At 39.8% G+C, this 17,795-nt stretch overlaps 1 pseudogene; it reads left to right on the top strand.

The window, feature by feature from the left end:
* Window positions 1–12,858, top strand: part of LOC123477833 (S1 RNA-binding domain-containing protein 1-like) — a 93,797-nt pseudogene extending 80,939 nt beyond the window's left edge.
* Window positions 12,859–17,795: the final 4,937 nt, after the last annotated feature.

Here is a 17,795-nt window from a genome sequence, read left to right as displayed (position 1 = left end):
GTAATTGGACACCCATTAGACTGACAACAACTCCAACAGCAAGTAATGCCAACGTTTGGCAGCTCCATGGGAAAGAACGCGCGTGTCATACACTGCTTTTGGTAATGTAAGGATGTAAATGCATAGGAGCAAAGTTTGATGAGATAAGAGTAGGTTAAAAGCCCAAATATTAAGACCAGAGATTCCTTCCACTCATAAAAATATATAATAGGGAAAATCTCTTCCATGTGCTCAAGGAGACATCTACAAAAAGTGTTTATGACAGCTCCATTTTTAACACCGAACACTTGGAAACAATCTGTGTATACAGAAGAATAGGTGAGTTAATTGTGATACATTCAAGAAATGAAGTACTCAGAGTTAATGAACTATAAATATCAACACGGATAATTCCAGAAAACATGGCATTGAGTGAAACACCAAATCTTAAAAGAATGCATTTTTAGAAAGTATAAAAATACTACATGTTGTTTATAGATACACACATTTGCAGAACAACTGTAACATCATTTATTTTAAGGATAAATTCAAAATTCAGAATGATGAGCTCTGGAGGAGGAAGAAAGCGAACGGCATCAGAGAAAAATACAGAGGAGCACTAACATGTATCGTTAAAGTTTTATCTCTTTGAAAAATGAACCTGGGCAAATATGGCAAAAGATCTGTTGAAATATATTAAGACATGATCGAGCTGATGCTACACATCTGTTTCAGATTTTACATATTACGTTTTTCACAGCTAGGATTCCCTTTTTATTGTTTTTCAGTTTCTACATCTCCCCTGAGATTTTCTACCTTATTACCCATATAACTCTCTTGTCCTATAGTTTCTGTTCCAAATGTATCCTAGTTATTTTTTAAAATCTTTGCCAAGTAATTTCAATAGCTTGTCAAACTGTCTCCACTGTTTCTTTCCCCTCGTGGTTATGGGCCCTCTTGTTTGTGAGTCCAGGAATTTTTTAAAATGCATACTGTGCATTATGGACGAAACTGTGGGTTTTGTTACTTCCTCTGAAGAGTGCTGAGTTTTGTTGTAGGTAGTGATTAAATTAATGACATATATTATTCAATAAAAGGAACCATCATCCTTTGGAGTAGTAAAAATAAAAATATGCTCAATTTAAAAAAGGGGAGATAGGGTGTTTGCTGAAAGGACCCAAGTTCCAATATAAAAGAGTTTCCAGTGGACAAGAAAATGATGATGTCATTGGAATATAACTTACAAAGTAAAACTGCTGTCCATGAGTCCATGCCGATATAAACAAGTAATTGAGTAAATAGATACCTGGGGGAAAGAGGAAGCTGTTTCTTACAGACAAATTCTAATTAGTGTATGTGTAGTGGGTAGGAAGGAAATATAAAATTAACATTAGGCAAATGCCAGAATAATCATGGCTACAAGCAAGGTCCACCAATTGACACTAAAATTAGTGTTTTAGCAAAATATGATGTATTGTCTCACAGTATTTATTACAAAATATTCATTAATTTTAAAAAGAACAAATAGTAAACCCTGCAGAGCCACTCTAACCAAGTGATCGAGATTGACAGCAGCAGAAGTGAGACATATGGACTTCACACACCACCTGATACGATGCAGTAAGAAGGGTACAATATCTCACTTCTGTGCCATTCTTGCATAAAATGCATAATCTCAAGCTAATCAAGAGAAAATACCAGCCAAACCTAAACTAAGAAACATCCTACAAAATAACAGACCAGGCTTTTTACCAAAAGTACCAATGTCCTAAAAGACAGAAGAGATTGGGGAGTGGAGGAGATTGTCACAACTGGGAGGAGATAAAAAAAAAGCGTGTCCTGGGATTCTGGAACAGAATAAGACATTGGTGGAAAATTTGGTAAGATTTGAACAATATCTGTTTAAACTTCAGTTACTAGTATTGTAGCAACGTTAAGTATCTGGTTTTGATCATTGCACTATAATTATGTAAGATTTTATCGTTAGGGGAAAGTGGGTGAAGTGTATATGGGAACTCAGCACTATGTTTGCAACTTTTCCATAAACCTAAAATGATTTCTAAATAAAACATTAGAAATCCTGGTATATTACTTTATGTGGAGTCTTGTTTTAAGTTTTGTTTGGGTGGATCTAGTCCAGTTTTGCCCTTAGTTTTAAAGATTTGGTCCTTTTGTTGATTATGTTCCAGTTAAAGGTGAGATCATATGGTATTTGTCCCTCACTGCCTGGCTTATTTCACTTAGCATAATGTTCTCCAGTTTCATCCATGCTGTTGCAAAGGGTAGAAGCTCCTTCTTTCTCTCTGCTGCATAGAATTCCATTGTGTAAATGTACCATAATTTTTTGATCCACGCATTTGCTGATGGGCACTTAGGTTGCTTCCAGTACTTGGCTATTATAAATTGTGCGGCTATGAACATTGGGGTGCATAGGTTCTTTTGGATTGGTGTTTCAGGGTTCTTAGGGTATAATCCCAGCAGCGGGATTGCTGGGTCAAAGAGCAGTTCCACTTTTAGTTTTCTGAGGAAATTCCATACTGTTTTCCCCAGTGGCCGCACCAGTCTGCATTCCCACCAACAAACAAAATATAACCAGAGACATTGAAATTAAGAACATTGTAAAATAGCCACAGGGGTGTGGGGAGGGGATAGTGGGGAGAGGGGTCTATAGGAGCTACTATAAAGGACACAAGGACAAAATCAAGGGGGAGGGTAGAGGTGGGTGAGGGAGGTGGGACTGGCTGGGGTGGGGTGGAGGGAAGGGGAGAAAATGCAGACAATTGTAACTGAATAAAAATAAATTAATTAATTAAAAAAATAAAATTAAAAGTCAAAAAATAAATAAAGATTTGGTCCTTAGTTTTGGAATTAGCACAAGTGTTTCCCAGTTTGTATTTAAATTATAACTGTACAGCACATGTCCTCACTACTAGCGCATAGCCTTTTCAGAGTTTCAGTGGAAGTCTGGGTGTTTACCAAGTCCTTCAATCTTGGTGAGACTCCAACTCCCTGCTCCGGTCTCTGCAGCGCTGGGCAACCGCTGCTCACAGCTGGACTCCTCCAATCCTGTCCTCATATAATACATGCAGTTCAAAGACAGGAGACAGGAAAGGATTGAAGAGGGATTTAGGTGCAGATATTGGGGTCTCCCTTGTGGCTTCCTTTTTTCCTGGGATTTAGTGCCTTGATTTCTCACCCAGAATTCTAACCCAACTGTTCTGTTTGCTAGGATGGCTGCTTTCTGCTTGAGATTTTCCCTGTGTGCCTCACAAACTGGCTTGGTGGGAAGCTAGTTATATGTGTACCTCCTCCAGTTTCCGCCTAGGTTTGGTTGCCCTCAATGTCTTAAAGCTGTTGTTGTATTTTTGTACTTTCTCCAGAGCTTAAAATTGTTATTGAAAGGAGAAGTATTTTGATAAAAGCTACTCTGCTCATATCAAGATACGGTGTGCAATAACTTTTTAATGCTTCAATTATTTTATATTGTAAAATGTTAAAACATAAAAATTTTATTGGTATGTCAGTAAGTCTTAAAGATTTTTCACAACCTTCATGGCCATCCCAAGGCACACTGTAAGATGGCTTTAATGTTTCCTTTGTCCTCTTCACTTTCCCTAGGGAGGGAGGGAGGGAGGGTCCCCACTGAAGCAAAGCTCTGGAGCAGGACACCCAAAATGGCAAATCTCAGGCTCACTTAAAATTTTTAGTGCAATCAGTGATACCATTTTGTTTTTTGAATTCCTGTCTTTAGTCAGCTAATATGGCAGCTACTCTGTAACTCCTGTTCCACTTGATGCTTCCCTTTGTGGTTCGCTCATTTGCTGACTCACTCAGATCTTTGATACAACGTCACCTCTTCCTTACAAGAGAACTCAGGATCACCTTCCCTAAAGAGCACCACCCTCACTACCCTCGTCATTGTCTATCCTTTTTCCTCTTTTTTTTTATATGTTATCTCTACCTTACATTTATTTAGTATATTACAAAATTACATTATATTATTTATGGTCTCTTTCCTAAAATATAAGCAACATAAGCACAGAAAGTTGGATTTTTTTCCATTGATGTATTTCCAGCACGTAGAACAATACCTGACACTCAGTAAGAGCTCAATAGATATTTTTGAATGAATAAATGAATTTTCACAATGATCTTGCAGGATTATTATTTGTATCCTCATTGAGCAGAGAGCAAAACTGGAGGTCAGGAAAATTAACTAGTCAGTCATAATAAAATTGGCAGATCTGAATTAAAACTCAGATATTCTGACTCCACACCCATTGCTTCTTCCAAAAGAGTAGAAGGTGAGGCCAAGGATAGGATGTTCCCACTGCAGTGAGGAGGGAGGCAAAGGATGACAATGTAGGCAGACAGTTTTGCCCAATTTCTCCTCAGCACGCTGCAAGTCACTTCTTTTAGAGGTCGGCCCGTCTCTCTTGGCTTCCGATTATGTTTCATGCTAGCAGCATCCGTATTCAGACCCTTATTGGAAAATGGAGCGAGTTATCCCATTAGTTTGGGGTCCTCTCCTCTACCAGCTCCCCTTTTCTGAATTTGTTTGCTGAGCTTCTAGATTCTGAGAGTGAAATAGTTAAAGAAAGTGCCGAAGAGGCTGGGAATTAAATGAGGTCAGCATATCTGTGCTCGTTTCTGTTGTACAGAATTTCACAAATACGGATGACTCATTTAGGGCAAGTTAATCTCTAAAATCCTGCTTTCTGTCTTACTGACTGCTGGGAGGACCAAAACTGGGGAGATATTGGGGAAGCAGTGCTAAATAATTTCTTGGAAAGGCCAACATAACTAAAAGACAATGAATTTCTTATATTAACCAAGTAAACTGGGGAGGGAAGAGATTCCCTTTTGAAGGCATTTGAAAAAGATGCTCAAGAAATGCAAAAGATACTTTCTCCAAATCTGTTTATAGACACAACGGCAGAGTTTATACATTAGCTTTGGGCCTGGGTATTTTAAAGTCAGCAATTAGTGGGGTCACATGCAGTACAATTTTATTTCAATTTTACCACTTACAGGCAAAAGTACTGAGAGGAACATTTGGTAAGATGAAGCGGGTGTGCTCTGGCTTGTGTAACTTAACTTGCTGATATCATGCCCCAACCAGAAAAGAATTATGCTACATAATGCTACATAATGCTACATAATGTAGCAGAATATGCTACATAATGATGTCCCCACATCATTATTTTCTCTCCCCATATTTATAAGGAGGGACATTTTTGACTTGAGTAATGATGTTCTAAGATATTTGCCTCAAAGTCCCTAGACTCTGATGTTGCCCTAATGCATCAGGTTGGAAATAGCTTCACCAACTTCTCCTTTTCCACTTATAGTTGCATTAGTTTGTAGTGTGAAAATTCTTCCTTCCTTCCTCTCTTCCTTCCTCCCTTCCTTCCTTCCTTCCTTCCTTCCTTCCTTCCTTCCTTCCTTCCTTCCTTCCTTCCCTCCTTCCTTCCTTTTCTTTTCTTTCTTTTGAGTGTTTGAAATCTATGGTCCTAGTTGGAAGCCAGATGTCATTTCCATTTAGTTATTTGGCAAAGTTCTTTTCCTTAGATCATAGCAGCGAGAGCAAACTGTAAAAGAGAAATGGTTTGCATAGCCTACACAATTCTTCAGGTGATCGGTGTGGTGTAACAGTCCCCACTTCACCTGGATGCGGGAGCACCTGAAGGCCAGAGGGGCCAGGCCCACCTGAGTGTGGGCAGAACTTCCAGGTGGGACAACATGATCTCCCCTCATAACGCAGCGGCAGCAACTCGTTCTGGCTGGGTGTTGTCATTCTAGAATGTGGGCTTGGTGTTGCTAGATTTAATAAGCTAGCAACCTAAATTTTCGTTGAAAAAGCCCAATTTTCAAATGTCAGCAAACTAATTTGAAAATTGAATACACAAACAGGCCACAAAACACAGTGTCCAGTACCTGACTAAGAGGAAACAGGTGTTCAACATGGACGTGTTGGCTCAGGTGCAGAACAGTCAGCACCCCCCCCCCCCCCACTCAGAGGCAGCTCTGAGAAGCAGCAGACTGCCCCACCGTGGAAAGGTCATCGGCTTCTGGTATGCATGTATTTTCAAAAGAAATAGTGTGCCATACTCGCTTTCCAGACGTTTCCTGGCTACTTCTTCTCTCCCCCACTCCTTACCTGTCCACCAGGGACTATCCCTTGAAGCTCCTGGTTATCAGACACCTTGAGAGATGAGAGGACTGGGCTGGGGTGAGATGGGCGGGGAGTGCGAATGTGGGGCGACCCATGCCTCCTCCGTTCTCACTGGACCCTCAGAATTGTTGCCACCCAAACCTACATTGTACTGCAGAGGGGGAACTAAATAAAGGGATTTAGGATTTAGGAAGATTTTATTCTTTTTATAAACTATATACATATATATATATTTGTATAAATGATTTCATGGTTGAAAAAATAAACACCATAAGAAAGTTAAACATTCCCTGGAATGGTCTTGCTGTCCCATCTGTTCTGTTTTCAGCAAACTTCTTCGTCGGGAGCTCGACATCTGAGTCCATTCAGGGAAACCCTGTGTTCTCTTGCAGAGGCTCCACCTCCCCTTCTCCCACCCTTCAGCAGGGTCAGGCGGGTCACGACACAAGTGTCGATTTCCCAGTGTCCAGGCCATTCTGCCTAGATAGCATCCAGCAGTCATGGTGGGGTGAGTGGGCTGGGTGCCTGAGAGTGGCTTTAGCAGCACAAGGCTCCAAGTTAGGTGTTTGCAATGCAGTTCAGGCTTCTTTGAAGAAGATGTGCCTCTTCCTCCCTCAGGGTTATCCAGGAGGTAAGTAGCAAATCAAATAACACAGAGATATTTAAGGACATCCATACTTTTTAGGGGCAGTGTGGTTCAATCCACATTAAAGAAGGAAAACATTTTCCTAATTGAGATAAAATCTGTGCAGCTGGCCTCTCCAGGGTGGAGCCGAGGAGGGCTCCGAGAGCCAGGGCAGTGTTGGTTCACCTTTGTTCCTTGGCCAGCTCTCAGTCCCTTTGGGTCTATTGGGAAATAAAAAATGGGGGATTCATTAAAGGCTGCCTACCATTAACTTCTTACTATCCACCACTTTCTTGGGATAAAACCAGAAGCGTATGTGAAATTAATTTCTTTTCTTTTTTTTTTCCACCTGGATCAAATTTTGGGGAAGGGTTTTCTGTAATCTTTGTACATAGAGAAAGGCATTTCTAACTAACCTTTAAGGGTTGAACAGGGAATAGGTGGGTGGTTTGTGCATTTAGTTACTCTAAAAAGCTGAATATGAATTGCTCATCAATAGTAAATGAATCAAGGTCAAGAGTGAAAAATTCTGACATTTTCACCTGTTTTTCTGCTTTTTTCCCATTGGTTTGAGGGTCTGATTTTTTTAAAGTATTAAAAAAGTAATAAGATAATAGTTTATGAGAAAGTACTCTAACAAATTTTATTTGGAATTGATATTAAAATGTATTATATATTATATCACACATGTATTTTGCAGCAATAATAAAAATGTAGAATATCATTTCTTTTCACAAATTACTTTTTCAATCAATGAGAAATATTACTAAATAAACCTTTCACATTTTAAGTTTGGGTTTTATATATTTACCAATGTATTTTTAGTAGGGAATGAACAATTTTTTTTTAAATTTCAAAGAGTTCTTTTTGGGGCATAATTGGGGAAAAGACTGCATTTCCACTAACAAAGCAAGCATTGTGACCTAAGTAGTTATGATCCCAGCATGTCAATCACTTTTGCAAAGGTGCATTATATATACCGTGGCCAGCACAGAGGGGAATGTACATGCTTGGGTCGCAAAGGCTAATATAAACCCCAGCTCCGCCTTTGCAGGATAGAGGGACTTTGACATTCAGTTACCGTAGGTTGACTCTTCCAGAAAGCAGCCTGTGGGACAGATGGGAGTGTTTAGATGGCTGTAGGGAGCATCATGGGATGAACAACTGTGGAGGGGAACGAAGGAAGCAGGATAGGCAGAGGAGAAATGGAGCGGCAAGTACACTTGATAGCCTCGGCCACCCCACTCAGAATCTCTGCAGGTAGACTACCCCTGCAGATGGATGTTGGGCCTCGATACCCCTCGCTCAATCACAGGATGGTAGCTACAAACTGGGAGGGGTGTAACTGTAGGGGACAAAACCTTTTGCCATTGAGGCTAGCCCTGCAGGGGCCCACAGCTGAAGACTGCATGCCAACAGCACTCCCAACAGCTGGGGCAAGTCTTTCCTTGAAGGTAGACCCGAGTGAGGAACCTCTGTCCATCTCAGGTGACTTCTCTGAGCTTCAGTTTCCTCATAGGTGCTGTATGAGGACTGGACGAAGTGATGACTGTCATCCAAACAGCACAGTGCTGAAAATGACATTACCTCACAGTGAACATGGACTCTCTTTACTCACAGGGTATGGTTGAGACTGATACTTTTAAAGTGCTTGTTCATACAGAAAATGGGCATTCTTTTAATGCTTTCTGCTTTACAACATATTTATTTCTAGGCATGTGTTAGAGAAGTTGAAGATGAAACAATGCCTTGAATAGCTAGTATTTGGTTTGCTTAGAGAGCAAAATTCTGAGGTGTAGTAGCTTCAGTGAAATGTCATTTAGCAATGGCAGGTAAAGATGCACCGAGTCTGGGTGTCTCACACAACACCAGGGCAGGAAAACTAGGAACAGCTGGCACAGGGTGACATGAGGACTTGCTCCATAGTTTCAGCTCTGCTTTCCCCCAAAGCAGCAGCAGCAGCAGCATTGAAAACACATCTATATATGCTTTATTCTCCTTCCTTGTCCTGCAGGTCACCTTCCTTCACGTCTTTCATCTCCCAGGGCAATAGAAATGGTAGTGACAGCACTTGAGCTTTACGTATCCAAACCAGGTCTGGATATGGTCCAGGTCTGAAATCCCTAGAAGACTCTGATTGGTTTAACCTGAGTCAGGTCTCCAGCCCTGGACCAATCAAGAGTGGCCAGAGTCACCTGGCCATGTGGCTTTTTCCGTTTCACACAACGGATAGTTAGGTCCAAGGGAGCAGTGGAGTTTGAAGAAAAAGGCATGGACGTACTAGGCAGATTCAACAGTGGTGGCCACAAAACCTAGAAAGCTGGGAAAAATACTTTCCTTGGGTGTTACCTTAGGGGAATAAAGACAATGTGGATCACTGGATTTGTATCTGCTGGCAGAGAGATTCATCACTTCATTTCCCCCCATCAATAGACGGGAGGAAAGGAGAGCTGCAGTGGCCCTTGACTCTGGGAAACGGCCCAATCATTTCACTGTACAGGAATTTTCCAGTCTGGAATGATGGGGCTACACTGGTTTCAAGATTGATTCCTCATAGTTTTATGTTGTTTTTATGGTCCAGATTTTAGACAGTTAAATAAATATAGCCAATGTCCAGTTTTTATTTCCCTTGACCTTGTACTCTATTATTCTTCACAGTTAAGATACATGAATTCAGTCAAAATATTAGATATCATTTTGTTTCAAGGTGTTTAGGAATAGAAGATTGCAATGCAGAAAAATGTTTCATAATTATATGCAATATTTAAGGCAATAGATACTAAATGATACGCATTAAGCAGAGTGCACGTGCCTTCAAGATATTTTGCACACTCTTTCTGTAAACTATCTTCATGAGAATTTGATTCTCCCTTTGTCGTTTTCATTCTAATAGTTTCTTGTGAGACTCATTATAAGCCAACAGCAGTGCATAAAAAGTGCTTCATAAGCTCTAAAGTAACATCACTGTTTAATTGATGTAATATCTCTGCCAACTCCAAAAGACTTACCTGAGTTGTGCAGTTCACATCCAGTTTCTAAAGCTAACTGGAGCTTAGAAAAATCTGTGCTTTCTGGGGCTGCCTAACTATTCTTTTTTCTCTGTTACATTTTCTAATATAATGCCACCGTAACCATCTTAATGTCCTTGAAATTGCCCTTGAAAAGAATAAAAGAGATGAATTAAAGAATTTTTGAAAATGTGTTTTCCCACCTCCAACATCCAATTCACTAATTTGGGTGAATTTTCTCTCTCTGACAAAGAGTGTGGCCCAGCCTAGGAGTCCGGCACACTTAGACACTTGGGTATGAGTTCCGGCTGAGCACTTATTAGCATTCCGGTTTCGAAAAAGTAACTCTCACTCTTTTTTTTTTCTTTAATCCTCACCTGAAGATATGTTTGTTGATTTTATTATTTTAAATATTTTACTTATTTATTTTTTAGAAAGAGGGGAAGGGAGGAAAAAAGAGAGGGAGAGAAACATCAATGTGAAAGAGAAACATCAACTGGTTGCTTCTCACATGCACCCCCGACTAGGGTCTGAATTCACAACCCATGCATGTGCCCTGACTGGAAATTGAACCAGTGATATTTTACTTTGCAAGACATGCCCAATCAACTGAGCCACAGCAGTCAGGGCTGTTCTTTGATTTTAGAGAGAAAGTAAAGGGGAGAGAGAGAAAGAGAAAAAGAGAAACAAGTATGTGAAAGAAAAACATCAATTGGTTGCCTACCGTATGTTCCCCACCTGGGGATCAAACCTGCAGCTTAAGTATGTGCCTGACCGGTCATCAAACTTGCAAACTTTTGGTATTTGGGTCAACACTCCAGCCAACTGAGCCATCCTGCCAGGGCAGTAACTCTCACTCTTGAATCAGTAGATGTCTCTCTACCTTTAACAGTTTTAATATCTTCACCTTCTGGGAAACTTCCTATAACCTATTTGCCTGCAAACCAGCTCTTTTCTGATAATATTTCCCTTGAGACACTCTCAAGAAAGACTGATTTTCTCTTCTGGCTTCCCAGTTGCCTTAGATGTTGCCAGCCCTTCCCAGCCACCCCATATCACTTCAGCTAAATTAGGTCTCCTTTTCTTTTGAAAAAAAATGACATAAAACAAAATAAAGTAAAAGAAAATAATAAAAATAATGCTACTTCTTTGATGCTCATATCATTCACTTGTACAATCTTTCTCTCTCATAACAATCAAAATTCCCTTCACATGATTCATTATTCATTGAGTACCTTAGTCCCTAGCTAGAAGCTTTCTTTTTCCGACCCAAACTTTTGCCATCATGCTAGATGCCTTCAACATTTTAGCTTCTTTTTTCCTAGTTCACCTCTTTCCAATGACATTTTGACAACTGCATTATGCCCATCCATTGTCATCTCTTGTGCTATGTCAGCACTAGAAACTACACCACCTCTGAAATCTCAAACTGAAACCTCCCACTCATAGCTTCCCATCATTTCTGCTCACATGCTCGAGCATTCTCATGGCAACAATTTTTCAATCTCGTTGCAAATTCTGATCCATTTATTCCATACCTTTGCTGTCCGCTGGCTCTGCTATTGTTACCATTCTTCTTTGTCTAATGTACAGTCTATGATTCATTATTATAAGCACCTTCTTATAAACATTGTTACTTCCATTGCCTTCTGTTGCTTTTGTCCCTCCCACCTGGTGAAGCCATAACCTTGAATGAACTCAGCCACCCACTTTCCTATTGCCTGTCTCCAAGCAGCAGAGGGTTTCTGGAGAAAAATCCCCCAATCAGGCTGGTATTACTGTAAGTTAATATTCATCAGCCTCAACTGGTGTCTCACTCCTGCCATCCTGGGTGTTTAAATATGCAGCTCCCTCCTGCCTTCTCCAAACCTCTAACCCCTCCCTCAGTGCTCTTCAGTGCCAGCATCGCCCTGCACTTCACGGAGAAAACAAGCTTTCAGATGTTTATGTTATAGTGGAAATGTACAGTAAGGGCGAATATTTGATTAATTAAGAGAAAAATTAGGCTGAGAACTAAAATAAATACATACATACATCTTACACATTTTATTTTGTTTTTATACATAGAAAGGACATTTATTTATAATCTTTGAATGTGCGGCCAATACTACTACCATATGGCCCTGCGGGTTTTCATTCTTCACTGTCTTTTTTTTGTGGAGGCTTAAGTTTCTCCACTATGCAATAAAAATTTATGAATTTCAATTTCAACTTTTTAAAGATGAATAACCATTTATGTATTTTTGTAAAAAAGCCGAATTTAAAAGAAAATGCTTTTTATTATGATTTTTCTGGTACAAACTTTTAAATGGTCGTGCCCATGACAAACTAAACATTTTTTAGTGTTTGCCTTTGTGCATTCTTTTCAATGCATTCAATATAGTTTCATGAAAAATAACATTCTTTTACCCTCATAATTCATGGCCAATGTGATATTTTATTAATTTACATAATTATTATAGCCTGTATAACTGGTACAAATAGATTTGGGAGCAAATACCAATGTCTTTTGATACAAATACGCTAACTGTATTATCAGGAGGAGCATAACTGTATATCAATGTTCTTTATTATTATTATTTATTATTATTGTTATTTAGAAACAAAGCACAGGGCTTTATTACTCCCATCCCAAGGCGCAGGTCTTAGGCGAACAAGTTCTGACGGCAGGGAGTAGGGCCTTTCCTGCCAGTGAAGAGCAGACTTCGCAGCACCACCGTGGCCAAATCCGCGCAGGAACATCTTGGCGATGCAGGGCCTTTGTTGACTGGCTGGGACTACTTCTCTTGCTGTTTTTTGGGGACGTCTGTCCACATCGCCCTCACTCTCTCCAGCACCGAGTTGCAGTGCCTGTGAAAGACCATCCCACGGCCCAGGACTTCTTGTTGCGACAGTTGGTGAGCACTACCTGGGTGGTGTTCCACTGGAGAGTGGGCCCGTGTTACACTCCTCCTCCCACCGCTTCTGCAGCCCCCTGGGGTGGTCTCACTCTTGTGCTTGGTGAGAGGCTCACCGTCACGGTGGTGGTGGCTGTGCTGTCCGGTCACCCCCGTACGGACAGCGTTCTTTAATAGGTACAAATCCTTTGATCTTTATAATCTTTTTCCGTTTAAAGGACAGAAGACACCTATTAAAAATGTAGAGAATGGGCATCGGAATGAGGGGGGAAATATGATTTGTAAACAGTTGCCATAAATGAGTTATTTCTGGGGGTAAGATTTAAATTGATTTAAAGTAAGATGTCATCACTTAAGGTCAATCATTTGATTAGTATTTTAAAAGACTGATAATGCAAATCACTAAAAGTCACATTATTAAATACATTATTACTTGTTTTAGACACATTAAATGGCTATCTGAAGTTTAACTAAATTAAAGTGCTCTTTACAGGTAGTGAATGCTCAGATTTTATTACTTGTAGTGTACATATCCTAAGTTATGTTGGGCATAACGTTCACTTAAACAGATGTTGTTTTTTAGCACCATTAGTCAAATTGTGATATAACTATTTGAGATGGACAATGAGATCTCCTGACATATAATATTGCTTGTATTTTCAATTTTTGAAAGATACAGGAAGAATTCAGGATACAATGTAGGAAAAATGTTTAGTAGATTATGAATACATTTAAATCAATCTGTTAATTTAACTCTCGATTCATCTCTCTGGCATGGTGATCAAATTCAACTATTGTCAAGAGAGAAAGATTTTATGTTTTTTTAAAGTGTGCCCTCTTAAAGGTTGTGACTTGTTAGTAATATACTTTTGAAGACAGAATTTCTCTCTTCCAAAGAGAGATTTTCTTTCTCAGTATATGATGTTTTGAGAAAGTGTTATTTCAGAATAAACATGTGAGTGATAACAAATCTAGTTACTATTCCTAACTTTTAAATCACTGTTATGTAAATAAAGGTGGTTGTAGAAAGCTTAGTAAAATTTTCTTTAGCTATATATTTATGGGCACTAAATTTCCATGTTGCGTGCTAAGAGTCAGTGGCTAGAGCAAATATATTTACAATCTAAATTTTAATTTTGAGGTGAAAAGAAAATCTTTACATGGGCTCCTCCAGCTCATCCCCGTGTTCATCCAGGTGGTCCCCTCAAGGAATATTTATCTTTCCGAATCAGTCATCACTTCTTGGCTTGGCCTTTATCTTCTCTGAGAGTGCAGTCCTCAGGCAGATAAACAGAAAAGGAGCTGTTCCATATTTCTATGATAACAATCTGGTACTTATTAGCCTTTGTATTCTTCGGGATAAGAAGTGCTGACAACACATCTTGCAGGGTGCCGGGGGATGCCTCTGTGTGTCTTATCGGGCAAATTCGAAGCAGATGGAGAAGAGAAGGAGCTCTCCATTGCAGTCGGCTGATGCGGTGTGCGTCCAAAGCTGCACAAGGACACCAATGTGCAGATGAAAGGGCCTCCCTGCATGGCCCTGACTGTGCCGAGAGCTTGTGATGGGGATGCATATGCTGTCATGCTGCAGAGTATGGGAAAGTGCCACTGAAGCCACTTGTTGCTTCCCTTTTCCCTTAACTCCACTTCCCTAGGAAGAGATCAGTGAGCTATCAAGACAGACCATTTGGTCTTGAGGACACCATAAACTGAAGAACATTGGAAACTCTACATTCTGCTCTTGATTACATTTTCTTTTCTTGGCACAAGAACATATTTATCAATTCTAAGACCAGGGAGATTTCAAAATTGTGTATGTGTGTGTGTGTGTGTGTTATTTTCCCTTTATACAAACATGGGGATTTCCACGATTGGGTGGTAGAAAAATAGTGTTTAGAACAGTTTGGTGCCAGACATCTCTAAATGCAGACCCTGGCTCCACCCATATGTATTCCTTCTGTAAGATTTTTAGCCACACTGAAAGCTCCCTGAACTTTAAAATAGGAATAATATGGCTCCGTGGCACAGTGGATAGCACACTGGACTTCTAAGATAAGAATAACATCCACACATCAGGATTGTTTGGGGAGTGAATGCTAATGCACATAACATATATAGTAAACCATTTGGCACATGGTAACAAACAGCAGCGGCTCCATCCCTGACGATAACTCAAGTAGAGTCATCCTCAGCAAATGCTTCATCACCTGAACTGAAAATGTAGTAAGTAGGACAGAAACTCAGTCCATTTCATAAGCTACCAAACTTCAAAATAAAACTCACAGGAATTCATTCACCCCTGTAATAAATTAACCTCTGCTTAGTGCCCACGTCCTGTAGGTACCTGTGCAGAACCCTGCAGGGCTCACAAAGACGAACCCAGAAAAAGCCTTAGATTGAACACTCATTTGACAACAGGGAATCACAAAGCCTCCCAAGCAAAAAGAGAACTGCTGAAAGTGTTCTTTAGGAAGTTTATCTTCTTAGCAGTGTGTGGGACAGCCTGGAGAATGGAGGAGCCCGAGGTGCTGAGGATAGTTCGAATGCCATTGTAATGGTCTAGGGTCTGAACTCAGTTGTTAAATCTGGGATTTCCTTTCAAGGAATTATGGTGTCTTTTGATAAACATGGAAGAGAAAGTACTGGTACTTGCTGATAACTGCCCACCCATCTCTGTGAGGAGGGGTGGGACTTTTTCCTATGGAACTGACCTTAATGTCGAGGCCAGCTCTCAGGTGAGGTGAGTATTAACAGGTACACAAGCCAGTCAAGTTTGGAAGTGATTAAGACATGGAGGAAGCTAGAAAGAAAGGGTGACAAGTTGATTATGGCTGAGTTTCAGGGGCTTGGTAGAATGCTTCATACAGCTCAAGTTGGAGAATGTGAATTTATATGGAACAGATGAACATACATTTACCATTTCACCAGCTACTCTCAGTGGTGCAGCATGAAAAAGCAAAGGGTATTTGTTTAGAATAGGGGTTGAGTGAGCTGCACTTTGTAGAAGAACAGAGAAGAGAGGTAATCTAAGGCCCTGACAAAAACAACGTCAAGGTCTAGGTTGGGAAGTGAGGCAGAGATGCCAGAAGAGAACTGACGGCTTGTTTGAAAGGAGACATCAAGAAATTTCTGTGAATATAAAATCAAGTTCAGAAAGTAGAAGAGAAGGGGAGTAGGCAGGTATGGTTGTGATTGTTTAAATGATCCTGAAGTCAGAGATGCCTTAGTGTTAATGGGTAGTTAGATTGGAGTAAAACTACTTGGCATTACAGAGTTTGTATTACTATCGAACTATTCATTTGTTAGAAGAATCATTTAGGTCCAGGTTGACTTTTCAAGAATGATGGCAAGGAAAATAGTGGAAAAGAAGAAAATGAATCAGGTGCGAAAGTCAGTAAGAAAGTCAGCAGAATGTCCTAGAGATCAAAGGATGCCACTGAAGAGAATGAAGAAATCACAGTGTAAGTGGAGAAAAGGCTTTTTAAGCGACAGCAGTAGAACCGTGATGAAAATGGCTCTGTGAACTAAGGAGACTGAAGGCTCATCTCCTCACTGTGTGAGCTGGGGTAATGGGAGTACATTCTCTAGAGAGAGTGGCAAGGGTTCTGAGGTTAGTTCTTGCAGAGTAGGATGAGCAAGCTATTGGGAAACAGAGGCATGACCAATGTTTCCAGAGAACAGTCAGAGTCCCAAGAGGCCCATGGTGGAAGAGGATAATGGAAGTGTAAAAAGAATTAAGAACATACTTGCTGGTTTCCTATTTTTCTTCTAGATTTTTAGCTATATAATAAAGATTAAGAATTATTTATTTAGAAAAAACAGTAATTGCGTTTTGTTTAATAATACAAGACTGAAGAAGCTGCAGATTTTCCTCCTTCTACACTTATCACTCTTACTCTCCTTACTTGTGTCTGCAGATTATACGTGATAGTCCTATGTGCAAAGATGCTGAGTTTAATAGACTATTAGCCATAAATCTGAGTCAAACTGAAAGAATAATAAACAATGTTGATATTTGCTCAGAATTATAAATAATGTGTAATCACGGTGCTCACTAGTTTAAATTAAGTTTTTGCTCCTGCTTTGGGGGAATCCGTCTAATGTGTCTGATATTTGAAATTTATACAATTCAAGAGATCTTAGATATAATACAGCAAACTAAATTACTGAATTTTACCTATTTTTCAAATATCAGCATTGCTTTATAATAAATTATTTGACATTGCAGTGTTTTAGAAAATACTCTTTTTGCTTTTGCAATTTTTATTGCTTTTTAACATTCTATTTTTGTTTTACCATATTTTCTTAGGGAAAGAAGTATAAGAAAATATATTAGAAATATTTAGTTCTAAAGGCAACCTAACAGATTAATTTAAATATTGTGAATTGGAAACTGTGTTGAATGTTCTCATTATTAGCCCAGAATAAAATGAATGTCTGCCGCTCTGGAAACTGGCTGTGACTCAGAAATCAGGGTTCTGATTCAAAGGGCAGGTTGGCTAATGTTTCAGAAAGGATAGTACGATTCTTATGCAGACTTAGAAGAGTGCACTACAGGGGGAAGACTCATGGACATTGTGTCTCCCACCCCATGCTCTGCCATGAAATGTTAGAGGATACAGAAGAAATAAACATCTGTGTTTTATATTTTCCAGACACCAGGTAGCATCAAAATTTAAGAGTGGTACCAGTGAACTTTGGCTAATAAAACAAATTGACTAAATGCTTGATAGAAATAAGCATTCTTCCTTCAAAGATTTATTGATGACTTAGGATGAACTTTGTTTAAATTAGGAGCTGCTCTGATGCCCTGATGGCCTTACTCTTTGTTGATTCAGTAAATATTGCCAAACACCTGTAACCCAGCAGACACTGTTCTAGGAACTGGGAATGCACCGGCGAGCAACACGGAGTTCTTGCACAAACATAGTTTTCACTCTCCGGTGGGGACTCAGAACAAACACATGAATAAAGAACATTTTCAACCACTAGGGTGTTCAAGGCATCGCCCCCTTTGGCATGTTTACCTAACCTAAAAGTGGGCAAATATCCTTGTGCTTGCTTACATCTGTGATGATTCTGGGCAAATATCCATTGCACCAGTGGAAAAA

The sequence above is a fragment of the Desmodus rotundus genome, chromosome 8 (genome assembly GCF_022682495.2).
Source record: "Desmodus rotundus isolate HL8 chromosome 8, HLdesRot8A.1, whole genome shotgun sequence".
Taxonomy (NCBI): Eukaryota; Metazoa; Chordata; class Mammalia; order Chiroptera; family Phyllostomidae; genus Desmodus; species Desmodus rotundus.
Note: the sequence above shows the minus strand (reverse complement) of the source record. Positions and strands in the feature narration are given on the sequence as shown.